Below are 24,081 nucleotides of genomic sequence, written 5' to 3' on the forward strand. Positions count from 1 at the left end.
GGCCAGATATAATGTTTGCTACTTGTCTCTGTGCCAGATTTCAGGGTGATCCTAGAGAATCTCATTTAGTAGCTATTAAGAGAATTTTCAGATATCTCAAAAGAACACCAAAACTTGGCAATTGGTATGCTAGAGATTCTGGTTTTGATCTAATTGGTTATTCAGATGCAGATTATTCAGGTTGTAAATAGATAGAAAAAGTACAACAAAAACCTGTCAGTTTCTAGGAAACAAGCTAGTGTCCTGGTTTAGTAAGAAACAAAACTCAGTTTCTACTTCCACAGCCGAGGCTGAATATATTCCTGCTGGTAGCTGTTGTGCACAGATTTTAGGGATGAAAAATCAGCTATTAGATTATGGTCTACATATGGACAAAATTCCAATGTTCTGTGAAAACACAAGTGACATTGCCATTACTGAAAATCCTGTGCCATTTTATTCGAGAACATGTCATGAATGATATTTTGGAACTTTACTTTGTTGTAAGTGAGCAGCAACTTGCAGACATCTTTTCCAAGCCGCTTGATGAGTCAGCTTTCTCTAGGTTTGTAAGTGAGTTAGGTATGCTTAATTATTCTTAAGTTATTTTGATGTCTAAGCAATTTGTAATGCAACTAAAAATTAATTTGATTTTTCCTGAAAAGATGAAATTTTGGCTAAGTCAAAATTAATCTCTCGACGGATGTTCATTATATGTTGAGAATGAATATCCGTTGAATTTCAGCATCCGTTAAAAGTTATATATATTTCTGGGTACTCAATCCCTCGACGGATAATGGTACATTCTATATCTGTTAATTTTCTTTAATTATAGCTGCTAATTTTATACCTTATCCGTCGAACTTACTTACAATATGTATGTATATGTCGATGGATAATCTTTAGAATTTCTATAGTTTATTTCATTTGTAAACGGCTATTTTTAGCAATTCTCATTGGATACTTTATTGTAATTTATAATTTTTATTTATCTATTTTTGAGAAAGTATAAAAGCCCCTTTCGACTCTTCATTTCACTTTTTATCTTTCTTTTCATTTTCAAAGCAATTTTACTCTCTTCATCTCCAAAACCCTTTTTCTCTATAACTACTTACCAATCACAAATGGCACCAGTAGTCAAGATTATGTCTCAATCTGGGTTGTATACGAAAAGAACAACTTGTAGCTTTAGTGGATAAGAGCGTTGCTACTAAGGACTTTCACAAGATGATGGACTTCATTCGCAACTACAAATTGAATTATGCCATGCTCGAGTCTCAAGTGATTTACTATGAAGTTGTGGAGCAAATCTGGACTACATCCGTGTTCAATTTCAAAGACAAGACTATTACCTTCTCTCTTAAAGGTAATGACTTCTATATCAACTGTGATGAAATTCAAGCTTGTCTTTATTTGCCTAAAAATAACACTTATATTCCACACACAGATACAGATGTGAGCATCATGCTTAAGTCTATGGGCTACGCTCTTGATTCTACCAATTTAGGTGGAATCAGGAGAATGGGCCTTAGAAAAGAATGGAATTTTGTCTGTGACTCATTCGTAAAAGTGTTTTCTGGTAAAATTAGTAATTTTGATGCAATTACTTCAACACATGCTTTATATGCTTCATAATGAAATATTTTAATTTCAGTAATAATGTCATGGTAGAATTAGGGTATAAGTTAGGAGATATCAAGAAAAGGTCCAAAAATATATATTATGCTAGGTCTCTCATGATGCTAACAAATTATGTTTCTAAAGACCTCTTGATTGAGAACCTAAATAATAAGCTTGCTTGTTGGGTCTAAGAAAAGAAGGGACTTGCTGACTTGAACAGGAACAACCTCCCAGTGATGTGCCTCTCAACTACTTGCCAATCATGGAGGCACCTCAGGTAAGTGAGATAAATGTTTCTAACTCAACTCATTCCCAACCTCAAATTTCTTTGACTCCTACTGTGGCTATGGCATATGTGACTGTGACCAAACAGATGCCTACCCAAGCCACAAAACCTAAAACTTAAAAATCTAAATCAAAGAAATCACACTCTAGTTTCTCTCAAAAGAACCTAGTTTTAAAAACTACCACAACACATGAGGGGAGTGTTAAGGGTAGTGAGAAAGGTGAGGGACAGGGTGAACATCAAAGAATCCCTAAGGATAAGGTGAAAGAGGCTAGTATATCCCAGCCTAGCCACACCATAGTCTTCTAATAGTCATCTACAGACACTCCAGCCTGGATGTTCACCAAAGATTGTAGTTATCATCACTTCAAATCCACACTGATGAAACTCATTCATCAAACTCAAACAGCCATTCAAGCCACCACCAATGCAAGTACCAAAATTCTTCTACAAGCTCATCTTGAATCTCTGCAACTGCAAAAAATTCAGACTCTCAAACAAAATCAAGATGTGGATAAAATCAAGAACACTATTGATAAAGTTAAAAAGGACCTCAATGAAAGAATGGAGTACAAACCTCCCGAGTCAACAATGAGAGACATTCACCAGAAACTCAGGAAGGAAACTGACTTAAAAGAAAGGTCGAGACATTGGATTCAAGACTAACAAATATGAAGAATTCAATTACCAAGATACTTGTTAATCAAGTAACTCAGACACATCTTCTTCAACAACTGGTGGCTGCTCAAACTTCCAATCATGCCTTATTTGATGATAACAAAAAGGGGGAGAAAAATGTGCATGCACAAGTCAGTAAGGTAATAGTTCTAGCTATTATCTTCATAAAGCCACCAATGTTAGACAACATTGATTTGATGAACCTAGCAACAACTGAACTAAAGCTGAAAGAACAAAGATAAAATATAGATCAAAGAATTTCAGAGGTTTTTGGCTTAACTACAACTCAAGTCAAATCTGTGAAACACTTCACACAGTTGAAGCCAATTACCCTAGAAGAAATACAATTGGGAAAATGAGCTAAAGGTCAAACCTCAATAAAGAATGAGTTCAACAACTTTGTAGTTCTAAAGCCTAAATAATCAAGTGTCATAATGTCATACCCCCAACTTAACAAACACAATATATAACTATTACAATATTTAAAAGAAAGTAAATATAACCGAATCCAAGATCTTACAGTTTAGGGTTTGGAACAGCCCAACACTACCATCTATTACAACTGATTTTAATATCGAGTCCTCACACAAAACTATCTCTTATTCTACCTGAGCTCGAACATATGCATCAGCGTCACAGGTCTTACGGGCGGTCTGCTTGAATCTAACCATAGCTGCTAGCTGTAATATCAGGGTAAGCAAAGAGTGAGCCAAATGCTCAACAAGTGCTAATCAATACGATACAAAACATAAATCGAGATATGTATTAAAGAATGTGAAAACATAACCAATAATAACAAGAGATAAAACTATGGGTGATGGCATCATTTGCTTGTATCAAAACATTTTCAAAATCATATCTTAATCAAAATCATTTTATGACGCTACGGATTACAGCCGGTGATCAGCCGCGAAGTAATCCCGAACCTCGCTGGGTTCTAAAATATTAATGGGATCCCTAGGCAACTTTTAAGCCTAAAATAAGTGTGGAAAGGACTCGCGTCTCAGTCCAGATCCACTATTCAAAGAAAACATTTATCCCCCTTTGGGACTAAAAATCCACATTTTAATTATTTCAAAAACTGATGCCGATTTATGACAAAATAAACACTTTATCAAGGGATTATAGATCAACTTGAAATACTGGAAATATGATACTAAATCTAGGGCCATGATCCACTAATCTTTACTCTAGTAGGGTAACTGAAAGGTTTCCATATACAAGAAATTGGACGAGGAAATTTAGCAAGGCTATTGGATATTATGAAAGAGTAATGCCAAACTAGGCTTAAAGCAATGGTTTTCGATAAGGTACAAGTACTAGAACATCAAGAAGATAAGCTTCATGAATACTAAGGGTGTTAAGGTATGAAGAAATGATCTTTAACTCAGGATATATTAGAATTGTCAAGCTTTAGGATAGGAAAGAGGGGTATCAATCAAATAGGAACAACTTTGATGAATGTCTGGCTTTTAGGTATCAAGGTAAGGTTCTATAGGGGTTCAAGCATCAGGATGAGATATCAATACTTAGGAATCATTAGCATGTTAATCAAGAGGATCGACCAAGTGTTGTAACAACTCTTTATTTTAATCATGGCATTCAAATTACTTTAATATACTATCATGATAAGACTTTTGAACTACTTGCAATACGTACTCGAGGGTTCATGGCATTTCTATATGCTTCAAAGATAAACATAAGATACGCGTGATACAAATATATCAAAAGGACTCAGGATAGTTGCATCAATATATATGAACTATTTGTAGTGAATACGAAAGACAAGTTGAATCACTTGCCTTGAGAAAGGCTGGTCTGGTCTGACTGGTAGGAGCAACTGGAAGCTTCGCTCGACCTTTATGGCAAGTTTACCCTCGTCTCGAGATCCTAAATAAATAATAATAATCCTCATTATAATATATTCTCACCAACTTAACCTATTTACAACCCGAATTTAAACACGAATGACACTTAGGCCTATATGCACTTAATTTATATACACCTTCAAAATATAATTGCACACAAAGCCACATATACTCACATATCATATTTTAATACCAAATAATATCACATACACTATAATGCAACACTAGGCTTGGATGATCTCGACTTACAACTTAAGTCACTTAGTCACTATACTAGACAAAGTCTCCAAATTTTGGCTTCCTAACTCGATGTGACTTTACTAAAATATTCAAGACCTACTGACCCTCACTTGGGCCTTCTGCTCTACTGACTTTATACTATCTTACAACCATGGTGGTCCACCTAAATCTCACTCCTAAGTGTTCTAAAACTATGTGATAAGTGAAAGTGCTCACTGGTATAAATTTCAGAATGACATCTATGGTTTCTTGAGTGCATTAGACACCCTTAAACTATAATTTTTCCTCCAAAACACTTACACAAGACTCTCCTGACCTTAGGTCATCTCCAAAACTTGATGTGGCTCAAGGGCCTGGCTTGGGCCTCCTTGGGCCTAAGCTTAATGTCCATGGTTCCCCTGTTTTTCTGGGCAGAAAACACCCTGACTTGAATTAACTTGTGACACATGGTTCTAACTCATATCCAATGAAATATGGTTGGGAAAACTTCTCTGATACTCCCTCTAACTAAGGCCCAAGAGGGCCTAATGAGGGCCTACTCATGACATGGTCAAATCTCCCTATTTCTAAGTTACAACAAAACTGTCCCCTGCTGGACAAATTTTGTTATTCCACTTGTGCACCTAACCAAATGACATGCAAACTTCCAACCAACTCCTAAAACCTTTTATATACTCCTAATACTAACTTCTGATGGCTTGGGTCTCAAAGTGCACATCAATGACATGGTCAAAACTCACTTTAAACCTTAGGGTACTAAACTGATTTTCTGCAGAAACTATGACTCTCCTTTCTCCAAGGTTTTTACTTGACAAACTCAACCACCAACAACCCAATACCCAAACCAAGACTTAAATATGGTGATCTACTGAACTAACTCCCTTACACTCAAAATAATCTTGGTGGAGATCATCCTTACCTAAGGTGCATCATGGCAAAACAAAGGAAATCTTATTTCACAACTCACAAATCATCAAGTTTTTGAAAATAACAAGTTGTGTATTTTTATAAAATATATACAGGAATTATTACCATACATCAAGGAACACTAATCAATATTATCACCTTATCCCTACTGAAATTAAAGCTTACTAACAAAATCTTTCCAAATGATTAAAATCTTCGAACATTCTAAGAGAAATCCACATGCATGCATAACTTCGAGTTTTACAAACCAAAACAACATATTTTCTATATATATTCTATCATGGAATTGACATGCAAGCCTAGCATAAGCTATATCTAGATGATCACTTAGCATGCAAAGAGTTTCATCAAGTTTTCATTACAAAATTCATGCCATTATCACATAAACATACAAGAATTGAACAAAGCAACAAGTATGATCTCAAGGACCATTCATTCGGCTCCCTTAAGGTCATGGACAAATGAAATGGAAGGGAAATGGCCATTCAACATCAAGAGTTTCTTCCTCAAGACTTGGCATTTCACCATTCCTTGTAGTCCTCTAAAAAATAACCTTAAATCCATAAGAATCAATATTGTACTTTGAGTTCCAACTAAAACCTTGACATGCAACCTTAAAACTTAAACTTTTTACTCAAAACTCTTTGAAATATATATGGACATCATGTAGGGAGTAAGATTAGTTGAATATAAGATGAATGTTTGAGTGAAATAATGGAGAAAAGAAAGGGGATGGGGGCTTCGGCTATGGTGATTGCGGAGATGGAGAAAAAGCCGAGAGGTGAGGGAGGAGGGAGGGAGGAGAGAGTGAGGGTGGAGTGTGGAGTGGGGTGAATGATCACAACACTTTTGTAACACCCCCAGATCCGGGGTCGGGGATCCGGGTCGTCACGGTCTTTCTTTCCACAATACCACTTCACTTAATTAATAAATAACCTTATGCTGTGACCCCACACTAACACACACCACAACCCGTTATAGTCTCAGAGATGAAATTTAAATAAGTACAAGTCTTTGAATCCACAATTTAAAAGTTATTACAACCCAAAATGATTACTTGATAAATTTACGGTTAATTGCCATTATCTGCCACAAGTTATAATTATACATAATTGATTCTCAAAAGTAGATGGTCTGATCTACAATAGATCTACCTCTGCAGCTATAGCAGCTACAACATCAACGGGAAGACACAGGACGCTTCCCACGCGCTTGCGCTGGGTCTGCTGGAGTCTGGCCATCTTTCCTAACTGTTGTTGTGTGATGAAGAAATAAAGCAAGGGTGAGCAGCAAGCCCACCAAAATAATATGTATAATGATTTACAATATATGAGCCTACTCATAATACTCATGAAAGTCTTGGTCAAAAGAAATGAACCAAGTTGATATCTTAATGCGATGAAGTCGCAAAATATTCAGTATATATATATACATATATACTTTTCAAAATATTGGAAGTCCTCTTCCATGCATAATACACACAGAATTCCAGTGTATAACTGTATAAAAATATCGTTGCAAGGTGATCTCATATATCTAACCTTGTCTCAACGTTTTTCTGAAAATCTTTGTCATGCATAAGATAATCATTTACTAGATATAAGTTTAAAAGATGAAGTTACAAAATACTCCAATATACTTATATCTTTTCCAAATACTACTTGAACTACCACCATTCAAGTTATAATTAGTTTCCAAAGTTCATCACATAGACGAGACTACAAGATAATACTTGAATAGATTCAACCTTTAAAATATCATCAAAATAAAATGAAGTTATGAGATACTTCATTTGATGCAAACATTATTTTGAAAACTTGACCCTGCCAACACTCAACAATCGCCCAACCGTAGCCTTTCTATCGAAGTGCTTTGGGTAGTGTTGCAGAAATATCCAATTGGATGATGAACTCATTACGGGAGTTTACCGCGCCAGGAAGACCACTTACGATGATCAGTCGTAGTAGTACAACCCCACCATTTTCTACATGTAGAGGAGAACCTGTCGGATTTACTTGTCAACCGAACACTGAACTCCTAAGGAATGGACCGCCTTAGCGGAACTTCCAGGCCATTTGGGCCAATATAATAAGGCTGGGCCGGCGCTACTCGACCACTTACGCCACTCCTAGTTCAGATGAAATCCATGACTCTGAAACGTAAAGCTCGTTTCCCCCTTTCCCCAAGTAGAAACTTGTTGATACGGCTCCACCAAGAAGTCGTACCTAGTTGGAAAGGAAAACTCACCGATATTTCCCAGGCGATGCCTGTTAATGGATTAACTTGTTCCAAGAATTTTACTTCCCGAATATTGGGTAAGTAATCAAAAACTCTTTTACCAAGACAGCAACCTTGTTGCGAATATAAAACACACCACCGAGCCGGATCCCCCAGGTTTTTGAGCGAGTATTTAAATCCCCTTTTTAAAAGGAAGATCTTAAATATAAAAATAGTTTTGGGATCCGCTCTAACTTTTGAAAATCATTTTAAAGACTCGAAAACACTTTAAAGAGTGTTTGGAGTAAAACTGATTTAATGAAGTAAATCAGTCCCCGAAATATTTAGAAAATGTCTGAATATTATTATTTAAATAATATTCCCATAAAAATAATCTTTATAAAATAATTGAAGTAGAAGTATTAAAACTTATACTTGAAATGAATAGCAAATAATCAAAGATATACTTATACGAAAGTAATATCTTTATTTGAATAATCAAAAATAAGTTTGATTGTCGACACCTTATTCTTTAATAAATTAAAGAATATATCTCAGCAAATAATCGGAGTCATAGATCCTCAAATGAATATTCAATAAATAAAATAAGCTGAGTCATAATACCTCGAATGAATATTATAAATAATATTCATTAAATAAAATAAAGGAGTCATACGCCTTCGAATAATATTTGAAATAATATTCAATAATAAAATAAAGTTAAAGTTATCGAATAAACCTTATTCGATTAATAGTTTTAAAAACTATATCCATATATATATATATATAAATATATATATATATATATATATATATATATATATACTCGGGAACATCGACTCCCGGTTTAGAAATATGTTCACCTTTTATCCCCTATACTAAGGGTATACGCAACTACTTGCTTATTTCTAGCATAGGTATTATGCAACTATAAGCATTGAAATCAACAGATAGATAACCAGATTACGAAACAGACATGCATATATACCATATTAGCATGCTCCAATATATCGCAAAATTTGCTAATAACAATCATGCAATATCACAAGATAATGCATATACATATATTTACATCACAACAACAGTATAACGGGTAGAAAACTTGCCTGAGCGACTGGGGTTACGAATGGCTCGGGACGAGTCTGGTAACCTATAAACAACAAGTAAGTTGGAATTAAACCAAAATCACTTGTAAATCTATACTTTAACTAACTTAGACTCTAACGCTTGTTTTGCGCTCACTGATTTGCTTAAGTCACTCGGGTACCCTCGGCTCCACCATTTTTAATAATTTAACCTTTACGAGTTTTAAAGCGATTCCTTCGCGAGTGACTTACCAACTGCCTAAAACACTAACCATAAATGTTTCATGCATTAATTAACCCTTTTTGGTCTTTAACCTACATTTCAAAGTAAGGCGAGGGAAAAAGTTTCGTTCGCGAAATGCCGTTACTTGAAACGGTCGTTTCTCCTAAACCGTGCATCGGAATCGAACGAACTACATATCAAAACGAAGCTCGTAACATGAGCTATCTAATCATGGCAGTGGTCATAATCTAGCAGGGGGTTCTCGGGTCCTAATGTTATGCACAAAAACAGTCTAAAGAAAATCGGACGTTACGACGGCTATGTTTACGCGTTTTCCCAATTTTAAACCATTCAATACCAACCACAAATCAACCCCAAATCAATCATACAACCAATATCCCTCCAAACCACATCATAACAGCCCCCAACAAATCCACATTAACCATTTATACTTATTCCTCACATGAACTAAAAGCTTTACTTAGGTTCTTTAACTAATTACCAAGATTTACAACTCCAACAATACAACAAAACCAACTAATCTCTACAACTCAACCAAACTTCAACCATTCAAGCATCATGCTTCACATATGCTATATCAAACACATTCAATCCTAATTACTCAAAACTAAAGCTAGGGTTTGTAGTTTATACCTTCCTTGGAGAGTGAAGAATCAAGAGAATGGCTTGGAATCACCTTTAAAGCCCTTATCCAAGCTTAATCTAAACAAAACTTCAAGAACACAAATTTTAGTTCTTGAAAACACTATTCACCATCTTCTTTGATGATTTATAGAAAAAGATTGGCTTGGAATTAGAAGCTTAAACTTATAGGAAGTATGTAACTATCCATGGGGAAGCTTAGATAATTACCTTGCTAAATAATAAGTGGAGGAGCTTGAACTTCCATTTTTTAAGAGGAGAACCCGAGAGCTTCATGAAGAAGAAGAAGAATTTTGTGTTTTGCCTTGTCTTGATCTTTTGGTTGGTTGATTTGGTTTTGTTTTTGATTTAGTAAAGTACCTTCTTGCCCTTGGATTTGTGTGGTTACAAAGCCACCACACCTCCTCCTTCCCATGTCATGCTTATCTCACCCACATGATGTCATCCTTCCTTCCTTGTCTTCTTTCTATTGGTTGGATGACATCATTCCCATTAATCCCTTTGATTAACTTCCTAATCGTTTGCCTAATGACCGCTGATCTGCTATACGGTTCGCTTAACTTTCGTTCTCGTTTTATCGTTTGAAGGATCATACCCGGGATCTTATTACTTAGGTTCCCTTAACCTTTCTCAATATATTATATTCCTTCTATGATCCTCTTTTATAATCCTTTAATTTAAATCCTTTTTATCCTGTTACCTTATACTCAATTCTCTCCGTATATTGTGGATTTCCGGGAAAAACCAAAGTGTTCGGAATTGGATTCTGACGATCTTTACATACACTTATATACTTCATAGAGTACTAATAATATCCCATAAGATCAATAACAGAACCCCTACATAGCGTGGCATGAAAAGTTTTCTCGTTCAGCAAAAACACTATTCATAAGGGTTTCAAAAATTTCCAAAATTGGGGTTATTACAGTCTCCCCTCCTTAAAAGGATTCCGTCCCGGAATCAGATAGAAAATGAATAGGGATACCTTCCTAGCATTGCACCTTCTAACTCTTAAGTAAATTTTCCCACATTGTGGTCCTACCACCAAACTCTGCCTAGTTTAATAATCCTTCTCCTAAGCACTTGTTCTTTTTCACTCTATAACCCTTCCTGGTTGCTCCATACAGGTTACGTCGGGTTGCATATCTATGCGCTCATATGCCTCTATTTATCTGGCATCTAAATTACACTTCCTTAACATTGATACGTGAAACACGTTACGACCTGCTACATGTTCGGGGTTAGGGCTAGCTTATATGCTAACTTCCCAAACGTCTTAATATATCCAAGGGTCCAACAAATTGTAGACTTAGCTTTCCTTTCTTTCCGAACCTCATCAATCCTTTCCAAGGGATACCTATAACATTACTAGGTCCCCTATTTCATACTCTTTATCCTTTCGTGTCAAATCAACATACTTATCATGTCCATCTTGGGCTACTACCAGCCGTCCTCTGATTAGATCTATCATATCCTTGGTCCTTTGGACTACTGCGGGTCGGAGCATCTTGCGCTCTACAACTTCATCCTAACATAAGGGAGATCGACATTGTCTTCCCTCAAGGATCTCATAAGGCGACATCTTGATAATGACATATGATCTATTGTCGTAAGATAACTTAATCCGAATTAAGTGATCATTCCAATTTCTTTCAAGTCTATTGCACAGACTCTCATTATAGCTTTTAGCATTAGAGCTTTTGCTTCTCAATACCCATTCTTTTCCAGTTCGTAATCGCTACTACCTTCCGTTCCTAATATTATACGGGTTATACTTTTGCTCGCTAGCGTTCTATAACCTTTTAATAACCACGTCAACCTTAGTATCACGAATGTGTTCCCATTCCGCATACTATCACCACTTTATTACTCCTTTTTCAGTTGTTTCTATTTTCCAAAATTTGATCAATCAAATAGAAGTAAAGGAATTTGTTGAGAGATCACTATGATCATGAACACTTGTTATATCGCATAGTTAGTACAGAAGGTGGCCAGCCTTTAGTACTTGACAAGCAATTAAACAATAGCTGGTATCCTACTCGGCTTCTATCACACAGATAGATAGTCATTCGGCAATACCTCCCCTTTTGGAAGGGTTGTTCTTCTCAGCTTACATGAAATGAAAAGAAGAGAAAAGAACGAACTGAAGAGAATTGTATATATGAAAAAAATATACTGCCACAAAATATCTGGCTTGGAACCTACCTCTGAACTATAGAGGTTTGTCATAGGAGAACAAAACATATACGTATTTATATCAGCATCAAGCATTATAGCCTCGTATTTCCCATGCCTAAATATTTTCGCTATCCCGTCCATCATTCTATGGACCCACACTCTTCCTTGAGCTTATACATAATCACCTTTGAAACTCCCTCGACATCGAAAATCGAATCTGGGATCTCATTCTAGACATCATCGTTATTTGAATTCCATGCTTGCACCGCAACCTTCCTCGTATAATAATACGACTCTCTATTGATAAGAAAGAATAATTATTCACTAGGTAGATACTTTACTTAATTAGTCTATCAACGATAACTTATACACTACCACTACCCGATTAGTGGTACTCAATCTCAACACCCATTCCAATACAACTCTCACGGTTGTAATCAGCTCATTAATCGCAGAATCATTACTGCCTTACTATGGTCCACCACTGACCTACTGTAGTCATTCATTTTCCATGAAGTCTTAATAACTAACCATACGGAGTCCATACATCTCGTATCTAATTCTCCTAAGGAGTTAACATAACCACCAATCACAATTCATGAAGAACACTCCAAACTCTGACGTACTTTCATGACATGAAGCAGATAAAATTTGCAGGAGAGTTTCGCTCAAAGCAACGATAGCAGGTTAATACCATTCTTAATCATATGCCTTCAATAGAAGACTTAACTCAAAGGTTTGTTTAGTCCTTTTTGAACTATGGTCCTGGCTTATCTCAAGATAGTATCTTCTGAGATAGATAGCCCGCTCATGGCGATTACACGAATTAAACCTTTACTAACTACTATTACGGTTGGGTATTGCACAGTCATCAGAAGGAATGTCAATCTTCCAAACCATAATACAACCTTCACAGTTTTAACCATCATCACTGTATTCCTTTGGCACAAGTGCCTATAATTATCCTCTTACCTTTAAAGTGTCGGCCACCTCTTTGGCCTTTCCTGATAGTACAATTTCCTTACAGTCAATGTCATTTTAACCACCTCCAAATAATTTTCTACCTCATTTCAATCACAGCTTATGTGAAGATGTATTCCTTAAAATCTGATGAGTAAAAAAAAAATCACCATTTTTCCATAAGTTATTGCCTCAGTCTTTAGAGGTTAATCACTGTCACGACTGACTCTCAACTATACTTAGAACATCTTTTATCTTAAGTCCTAATTGCCTAGAACAATTTCAACCTTTACTGGTTTGATCCATACTTTCTCGTGGTTTAACACGTGCCCCACTTGGCATCATTATAATTACGTCATATTTCCTTTATCCCCATTTCCATTCTTGAGAATTTTGAATATTACCTTTTTCCTTATAAAACCTCTAAGGTTATCCTTCAATCGTTCCTCCTGTATTCCCTAGATACAGGGCATATCACAATACCATTTACTAATAGTAGAACCATTGTCTATATACTTCTGAAGAATTTCTCCACTGATCCTTAAAGGTTATTATTACCTTAATCCTTTCCAATTCATACTGTCAAAACTCATACTATCCCTATTAAGGGTGAAATGCCAACCTTTATGCATTCCCCTAGGATTTGTTTTAAGTTACCGATGTTCTATCCTTAATTCCACCTTTAAAAAGGTACAAGCATCCTTCCATGGATAAATAAAGTCATATATCCCTGATATGGGTATCTTATTCAATCATTCCCACCTCGATAGTAAATGCCTAATTTCACAATAACATCTGTATACAAAATGAGGTTAATCAAAATGGCCTCCAAAAGATAACAACGGTTATCCGCTTTTCTTGCCTAATCTGGTAACGATAACATGGATGTTCTGGAAGATATTGGTCATGTTCAACGTGAACCTCTTCTTAATAATTCCTTATTTACTTTTGTTGTTTATCTCCACAGTCATCTCAATGTTGGGATATCTCTCATACCTGGCGTCTCCCTTTCTGGGTATCGAGCCACCGGTCTTACATTTCACATTATTGAAGGTCACTTCCTTCATCCAAATTTTTTTTTTTTTTTTTTTTTTTTTTCCTGATTTCTTACTTTCTTGTCTCCTCAGTCTATCCTCGTCTTATTATTTATCCTTCGAATTATCTCAAGGTTTCCTCGAATCCTCCCAACTTAAAAGGGGTACAATATATGTATCTCTTATGCCTTCAACCATCAATTTTAACTCATGGTGGATCATCATCATCCTGACGATTACATACTTTTCTATTTCTATTGCTATGAGTCTTTAGGGTTTCCTCATACCCAACTCCCTTATCATTCCTCAAACTCTATTGCCTTTATATTCCTTTCCACTTCAGTTTCTTCTTATTTTCCTTTCTCTTATCATTATTTCACAAACCAATCACAATATAAGCATTGATTTCAAACATCCCGTCATTCTGGATTCGTGTCCTCAGAACGAATCTTGACCACTTTTACGACTTAGATTCATAATTCATCATACTCATCCACTTTTGTTCTAGCTCCAAAGTTTTTACACTATCTCCATAACCTTGGGAAGTACTTTCCTGAAAACAATTGACTGAACTTAAATCAGTTTATTATAATCTCTTGCTCCGTGCCTTCCTTGGCCTTTCACCAGCGGGTGGTCTCTCTCTTAGGAGGGTAAGTGACAAAATAGTCTTTTGTGGTTCGTCAATCATTTAGAATCTCAAATGATTCATCTATTTCCTTTAGCCAGGCTCTTGCCTCGACTGGGTCAGCTTGTTCCTTGGAACTCTGAGAGCTTAGCGACTTAAAGGTCATGAAAGAATTTCCCACCGCACTGTCTCCTCAGGGTGGTGGTTGGGGATAATAGTCTAAGTTCTCTTTAGACAGGTCCATGAATTGCCGTATAGGGGTACCATCTCGGGTCTCCTGTCCTTACTCGACTTTTGTTTCCTCAGTCTAAATATTTCTTCCTACTCCCCATAATTGGGGTCATCTTACATAATTTAAATCCTCATTTTCCACTTCATCATGTTATGGGTTCCTTTTGTCTTGGTGGCAACCTCCCTGACTATCACGTTCAGGGTTTGCTCTAACTCTTATTCCTCAAACTAGCTTTCATCTAAGATTTCATCTTTTAAGCTCTTAAACCTTTGGAACCCAAATTCTATAGGAATACCTCATTATTCCCTTATCATCTCTCTCGGTATTAATCTCATACCTATTTGTTGGCTCTCTGCCTTCATTCATCACTTTTACTGGCACAATATGATCTTTTCCAATAATTCGGGCTGTATTGCTATCTCAAACAGCTTTTCGGTACCGGCTCCGGTTACCTTCACTACTATTTCCATTTTCTCATAATCTCTTATAAACTCTCCAAAAGACATTATCATCTTGAGTCTCTCCTTTTTACTAAGGGCATCAGCCACCATATTGGCTTACCCCGAATGATAAAGAATCTGCCAATCATAATTCTTGATTAGCTCTAACCGCCTCCTCTAGCGTATGTTGAGCTCTTTCTACGTAAGAATGTACTAGAGCACTTATGGCTTAGGTAATTCTCGCACTTCTCTCCATACAAGTAGTGCCTCTAATCTTTAGGGTAAAACTATTGCCACGAGCCTAAGCTCATGGGCGGTGATATCAAATTTCATATTACCTTAATTGTCTTGACGCAGACGCGATTATCTTGCTGTGCTAAGAAGCACCCTAATTCCTTATGCGAAGCGTCACTTACAAATCACAAAATCTTTTTTTTTTTTTTCCATCCGGCAATGCCAGCATAGGGGCCATCACCAACCTCTGCTTCAGTTCTTGAAAGCTGTTCTCGCATTTCTCTGTCCATTCGAACTTCTCAGTCTTACGAGTAAGCCGCGTTAAAGGGGCTACTATCTTTACAACTTGAACGAACCTCCGGTAGTGACCGGCCAATCCTACCTCTGGTAGTCGACCAAACCATGGTCATCAATTCATCAGTGGTCCTTTATCCAATCCTGTCAGGATCCTCCATGGGGTCCTTCTCAACAACTATCCCTACTAGGACAACATCCTCAATATCAACATCATCCGGTCCTGCATTAGGACACTCTATCGGATCCACAATCTGATCTCCAATAACTAATAAAACATCATCGCGTTGATATTCCTCAACTTCAGGGTTCGGAGTCCCGCTACCATATACGATAACGAACTATGCTCCTATCACGATATTTATAAGGGTTCCCATAAGGGTTTTAACCGTCAGTACTACGTTAGGTAGCCCGACTATGAACTTGGCAAGAGTTCTTATTATCTTAGTGAACTTATTATCTTAACGTCCCATCATCTCTGAGGTTTATAACGCTTAGCTCTGATACCATTTCTGTAACACCCCCAGATCCGGGGTCGGGGATCCGGGTCGTCACGGTCTTTCTTTCCACAATACCACTTCACTTAATTAATAAATAACCTTATGCTGTGACCCCACACTAACACACACCACAACCCGTTATAGTCTCAGAGATGAAATTTAAATAAGTACAAGTCTTTGAATCCACAATTTAAAAGTTATTACAACCCAAAATGATTACTTGATAAATTTACGGTTAATTGCCATTATCTGCCACAAGTTATAATTATACATAATTGATTCTCAAAAGTAGATGGTCTGATCTACAATAGATCTACCTCTGCAGCTATAGCAGCTACAACATCAACGGGAAGACACAGGACGCTTCCCACGCGCTTGCGCTGGGTCTGCTGGAGTCTGGCCATCTTTCCTAACTGTTGTTGTGTGATGAAGAAATAAAGCAAGGGTGAGCAGCAAGCCCACCAAAATAATATGTATAATGATTTACAATATATGAGCCTACTCATAATACTCATGAAAGTCTTGGTCAAAAGAAATGAACCAAGTTGATATCTTAATGCGATGAAGTCGCAAAATATTCAGTATATATATATACATATATACTTTTCAAAATATTGGAAGTCCTCTTCCATGCATAATACACACAGAATTCCAGTGTATAACTGTATAAAAATATCGTTGCAAGGTGATCTCATATATCTAACCTTGTCTCAACGTTTTTCTGAAAATCTTTGTCATGCATAAGATAATCATTTACTAGATATAAGTTTAAAAGATGAAGTTACAAAATACTCCAATATACTTATATCTTTTCCAAATACTACTTGAACTACCACCATTCAAGTTATAATTAGTTTCCAAAGTTCATCACATAGACGAGACTACAAGATAATACTTGAATAGATTCAACCTTTAAAATATCATCAAAATAAAATGAAGTTATGAGATACTTCATTTGATGCAAACATTATTTTGAAAACTTGACCCTGCCAACACTCAACAATCGCCCAACCGTAGCCTTTCTATCGAAGTGCTTTGGGTAGTGTTGCAGAAATATCCAATTGGATGATGAACTCATTACGGGAGTTTACCGCGCCAGGAAGACCACTTACGATGATCAGTCGTAGTAGTACAACCCCACCATTTTCTACATGTAGAGGAGAACCTGTCGGATTTACTTGTCAACCGAACACTGAACTCCTAAGGAATGGACCGCCTTAGCGGAACTTCCAGGCCATTTGGGCCAATATAATAAGGCTGGGCCGGCGCTACTCGACCACTTACGCCACTCCTAGTTCAGATGAAATCCATGACTCTGAAACGTAAAGCTCGTTTCCCCCTTTCCCCAAGTAGAAACTTGTTGATACGGCTCCACCAAGAAGTCGTACCTAGTTGGAAAGGAAAACTCACCGATATTTCCCAGGCGATGCCTGTTAATGGATTAACTTGTTCCAAGAATTTTACTTCCCGAATATTGGGTAAGTAATCAAAAACTCTTTTACCAAGACAGCAACCTTGTTGCGAATATAAAACACACCACCGAGCCGGATCCCCCAGGTTTTTGAGCGAGTATTTAAATCCCCTTTTTAAAAGGAAGATCTTAAATATAAAAATAGTTTTGGGATCCGCTCTAACTTTTGAAAATCATTTTAAAGACTCGAAAACACTTTAAAGAGTGTTTGGAGTAAAACTGATTTAATGAAGTAAATCAGTCCCCGAAATATTTAGAAAATGTCTGAATATTATTATTTAAATAATATTCCCATAAAAATAATCTTTATAAAATAATTGAAGTAGAAGTATTAAAACTTATACTTGAAATGAATAGCAAATAATCAAAGATATACTTATACGAAAGTAATATCTTTATTTGAATAATCAAAAATAAGTTTGATTGTCGACACCTTATTCTTTAATAAATTAAAGAATATATCTCAGCAAATAATCGGAGTCATAGATCCTCAAATGAATATTCAAATAATATTCAATAAATAAAATAAGCTGAGTCATAATACCTCGAATGAATATTATAAATAATATTCATTAAATAAAATAAAGGAGTCATACGCCTTCGAATAATATTTGAAATAATATTCAATAATAAAATAAAGTTAAAGTTATCGAATAAACCTTATTCGATTAATAGTTTTAAAAACTATATCCATATATATATATATATAAATATATATATATATATATATATATATATATATATATATATATATATATATATATATATATATATATATACTCGGGAACATCGACTCCCGGTTTAGAAATATGTTCACCTTTTATCCCCTATACTAAGGGTATACGCAACTACTTGCTTATTTCTAGCATAGGTATTATGCAACTATAAGCATTGAAATCAACAGATAGATAACCAGATTACGAAACAGACATGCATATATACCATATTAGCATGCTCCAATATATCGCAAAATTTGCTAATAACAATCATGCAATATCACAAGATAATGCATATACATATATTTACATCACAACAACAGTATAACGGGTAGAAAACTTGCCTGAGCGACTGGGGTTACGAATGGCTCGGGACGAGTCTGGTAACCTATAAACAACAAGTAAGTTGGAATTAAACCAAAATCACTTGTAAATCTATACTTTAACTAACTTAGACTCTAACGCTTGTTTTGCGCTCACTGATTTGCTTAAGTCACTCGGGTACCCTCGGCTCCACCATTTTTAATAATTTAACCTTTACGAGTTTTAAAGCGATTCCTTCGCGAGTGACTTACCAACTGCCTAAAACACTAACCATAAATGTTTCATGCATTAATTAACCCTTTTTGGTCTTTAACCTACATTTCAAAGTAAGGCGAGGGAAAAAGTTTCGTTCGCGAAATGCCGTTACTTGAAACGGTCGTTTCTCCTAAACCGTGCATCGGAATCGAACGAACTACATATCAAAACGAAGCTCGTAACATGAGCTATCTAATCATGGCAGTGGTCATAATCTAGCAGGGGGTTCTCGGGTCCTAATGTTATGCACAAAAACAGTCTAAAGAAAATCGGACGTTACGACGGCTATGTTTACGCGTTTTCCCAATTTTAAACCATTCAATACCAACCACAAATCAACCCCAAATCAATCATACAACCAATATCCCTCCAAACCACATCATAACAGCCCCCAACAAATCCACATTAACCATTTATACTTATTCCTCACATGAACTAAAAGCTTTACTTAGGTTCTTTAACTAATTACCAAGATTTACAACTCCAACAATACAACAAAACCAACTAATCTCTACAACTCAACCAAACTTCAACCATTCAAGCATCATGCTTCACATATGCTATATCAAACACATTCAATCCTAATTACTCAAAACTAAAGCTAGGGTTTGTAGTTTATACCTTCCTTGGAGAGTGAAGAATCAAGAGAATGGCTTGGAATCACCTTTAAAGCCCTTATCCAAGCTTAATCTAAACAAAACTTCAAGAACACAAATTTTAGTTCTTGAAAACACTATTCACCATCTTCTTTGATGATTTATAGAAAAAGATTGGCTTGGAATTAGAAGCTTAAACTTATAGGAAGTATGTAACTATCCATGGGGAAGCTTAGATAATTACCTTGCTAAATAATAAGTGGAGGAGCTTGAACTTCCATTTTTTAAGAGGAGAACCCGAGAGCTTCATGAAGAAGAAGAAGAATTTTGTGTTTTGCCTTGTCTTGATCTTTTGGTTGGTTGATTTGGTTTTGTTTTTGATTTAGTAAAGTACCTTCTTGCCCTTGGATTTGTGTGGTTACAAAGCCACCACACCTCCTCCTTCCCATGTCATGCTTATCTCACCCACATGATGTCATCCTTCCTTCCTTGTCTTCTTTCTATTGGTTGGATGACATCATTCCCATTAATCCCTTTGATTAACTTCCTAATCGTTTGCCTAATGACCGCTGATCTGCTATACGGTTCGCTTAACTTTCGTTCTCGTTTTATCGTTTGAAGGATCATACCCGGGATCTTATTACTTAGGTTCCCTTAACCTTTCTCAATATATTATATTCCTTCTATGATCCTCTTTTATAATCCTTTAATTTAAATCCTTTTTATCCTGTTACCTTATACTCAATTCTCTCCGTATATTGTGGATTTCCGGGAAAAACCAAAGTGTTCGGAATTGGATTCTGACGATCTTTACATACACTTATATACTTCATAGAGTACTAATAATATCCCATAAGATCAATAACAGAACCCCTACATAGCGTGGCATGAAAAGTTTTCTCGTTCAGCAAAAACACTATTCATAAGGGTTTCAAAAATTTCCAAAATTGGGGTTATTACAACTTTGCACTTTGGGTTTTTATGATTTTGATTGATTGAAATAAGTGAGTGGAAATGAGAATTGACAAGATTAACCTTCCCACATACTAAGACCATTTTGCATGCAAGGACAAAGGAGTAATTTGGTTAGCAAGATGAGAGTTAGTGGGGTTGTAATTGTCTTTTTTAGCCCTTTAGTTGAATAAAAGAGAGTTTGCATGCAAGGATATTCATGTAATTTGATAATTATCAAGCAACAATTTTCAAAAATTTATTTTTATATAATAAAATAAAAGTTCGAAAATTATAAAATTTACACCATAAAATAATTTGGATTTTTAGAAATTTTATAAAACCACTTTCAAAATTTGTGAACAAAGTATCTTTTAAAAGAAAATTTCTCCAAGGCTTAGTATATTCCTTATAAATCAAAAATAAAGGAAATAATTAAACTTTTACTTTAAAAAAATCATGTACTATACTTAAAAATTTTATAATGCAGAAATTCTCACTAACACAAACGCGCAATCATTGAACATATTTACTTTCGACATTAATATTATACCAAAACCACAAATAATATTACACGAAAAATGCCGGTCGTAACATTCTCTCCCCCTTAAGGGATTCTGTCCCCAGAATCTAAGAGAACAGATGAGGATACCCGGAACGCATATCAGACTCTAACTCCCAAGTCGATTCTTCGACCTTAGGGTTCCTCCAAAGTACTTTTACTAACTTTACTGACTTATTTCTAAGACTCTTCTCTTGCCAGTCGAGTATTTTGACAGGTTGCTCCACAAATGACAGGCCTGCCTGAATTTCTACAGGTTCATATTCTATCACATGGCTAGCGTCAGGATTGTACTTCTTAAGCAACGACACATGGAACACATTATGCACATGCTGATACTGAGGTGGTAAGGCCAACTCGTAGGCCACCTTCCCTAATTGACTCAAAATTTCAAAATGACCTATATATCTAGGTGCTAACTTCCCTTTCTTGCCAAATCTAGACAACCCTTTTCTAGGCGACACCTTCAGCAAAACAGCTTCACCAACTTGGAATCGAACATCCTTACATGCTGGATCCGCATACTTCCTTTGTCTATCTTGAGCAGCAAGCAACCTTTTCTGAATTAACTTGACTGTGTCATGCAACTGTTGTACCAATTCCGAGCCGAGAATCCTTCCTTCTCCTACTTCATCCCAACTTGTCGGTGATCTACATTTTTGCCCGTACAAAGCTTCGTATGGTGGCATGCCAATACTGGAATGATAGCTATTGTTGTAAGAGAATTCAATCAATGGCAAGTGGTCGTCCCAACTTCCTGCAAAATCGATTGCACAACTGTGTAACATGTCTTCGATTGTTTGAATTTTCCTTTCGCTCTGACCATCAGTCTGCGGGTGGTACGCCGTGCTCATATTCAACTTCGTGCCAAGACTTTCTTGAAATTGCTTCTAGAATCTCGAGTTAAATCAGGGATCTCTGTCTGAAACTATCGATATGGGTACTCCATGCCTTAGTACGATTTCGCGCACATACAGATGAACCAATTTGTCCAATGACGACTTCTCATTAAATGGAAGGAAATGCGCTGACTTCGTAAGACGATCAACTATAACCCATATAGCGTCATGTCCGGATTTCGTTCGCGGTAGTCCCACTATAAAATCCATAGCAATATTTTCCCATTTCCATTCTTGAATCTTTAGAGGCTGAATTAATCCGCTTGGTCGTTGATATTCTGCCTTCACTTTCTGACAAGTATAACACCTCGCAACCCATTCTGCCACGTCTCGCTTCATATTTGGCCACCAAAAGTTCTGCTTTAAGTCCCGATACATCTTGGTGCTTCCCGGGTGGATTGAAAATTTTGAATTGTGGGCTTCTTGTAGGATTTTATTCTTCAATTCAGGTACATGAGGAACCCAAATTCTTGAGGAAAACCTTACTATACCTTGTTCGTCCTTTTGAGTGCCAAACTCTTCTCCAGTCCACTGATTCTTCTCTTTCTCCATTACTTCTTCTTGACATTTCTTTATCCTTTCCACTAGTGTTGGCTGAAAAGTCATTGCATGACAAACTTCTTCAACTTTTCCACAATCACAGAGTTCCAATCCAAATCTCTTGATCTCTTCAATCAGTTCCTTTGGTGTTGCCATCATATTCAATCTCTCCTTCCTACTTAGGGCATCGACCACAACATTCGCCTTTCCCAGATGGTAATTTATCGAACAGTCGTAGTCCTTGATCAATTCCATCCATCTCCTTTGCCTCATATTGAGCTCCTTCTGAGTGAAAATGTACTTTAAACTCTTATGATCTGTGTAGATTTCACACTTTTCTCTGTAGAGATAATGTCTCCAAATCTTAAGTGCGAACACTATGGCGGCTAGTTCCAAGTCATGCGTCGGGTACTTTAACTCATGCGGTTTTAACTGTCTTGACGCATACGTGATCACCTTACCGTGTTGCATTAACACACAGCCCAATCCCTTATGTGAAGCGTCGCTGAATATCACAAAGTTTCCTTGGTCATCTGGAAGTACTAACACCAGAGCTGTTACTAATCTCTGTTTCAACTCTTGAAAGCTATCCTCACATTCTGCACTCCATTCAAACTTCTGATTCTTCTTGGTTAACTTGGTCAATGGCGTGGCGATTTTTGAAAAATTCTTGACAAACCTTCTATAGTATCCTGCCAATCCTAGAAAACTTCGCACTTCCGTAGGAGTCTTTGGCCTTTCCCAACTCATAACCGCCTCAATCTTTGCCGGATCCACTTTAACTCCTTCATTTCCAATGACATGCCCCAAAAATTGAACTTCCTTTAACCAAAACTCACATTTGGTAAACTTGGCATATAACTTCTCTTGACGAAGTATCTCCAATGCTATCCAGAGGTGCTACTTATGTTCTTCTTCCTACTTAGAATAAATAAGGATGTCATCAACGAATACCACTACAAACTTATCCAAATACTTCTTGAATACTCGATTCATCAGATCCATAAATGCGGCCGGGGCGTTGTCAATCCAAACGACATTACTAGGAATTCATAATGCCCATATCTGGTCCTGAATGCTGTATTGGGAATATCTTCTTCCTTGATCTTTAATTGATGGCATCCCGATCTCAAGTCAATTTTTGAAAAGCATTTTGCTCCCTTCAGCTGGTCAAAAAGGTCATCTATTCTTGGTAGCAGGTAGCGGTTCTTGATCGTTACCTTATTCAACTCCCGATAATCTATGCAGAGCCGCATACCCCATCTTTCTTCTTTACAAACAGAACAGGTGCTTCCCATGGCGACGTACTTGGCCGTATCACTCCCTTATCCAACAATTCTTGTAGCTGGCTCGCCAACTCTTTCATTTCTGCTGGTGCCATCCTATATGGGGCCTTTGAAACTGGTTCCGTGCCTGGAGCAAGGTTGATCTCGAACTCGATTTGTCGATCCGGTGGTAAGCCTGGTAGTTCGTCTGGAAACACA

Source organism: Apium graveolens, chromosome 5, assembly GCF_009905375.1.
Source record: "Apium graveolens cultivar Ventura chromosome 5, ASM990537v1, whole genome shotgun sequence".
Taxonomy (NCBI): domain Eukaryota; kingdom Viridiplantae; phylum Streptophyta; class Magnoliopsida; order Apiales; family Apiaceae; genus Apium; species Apium graveolens.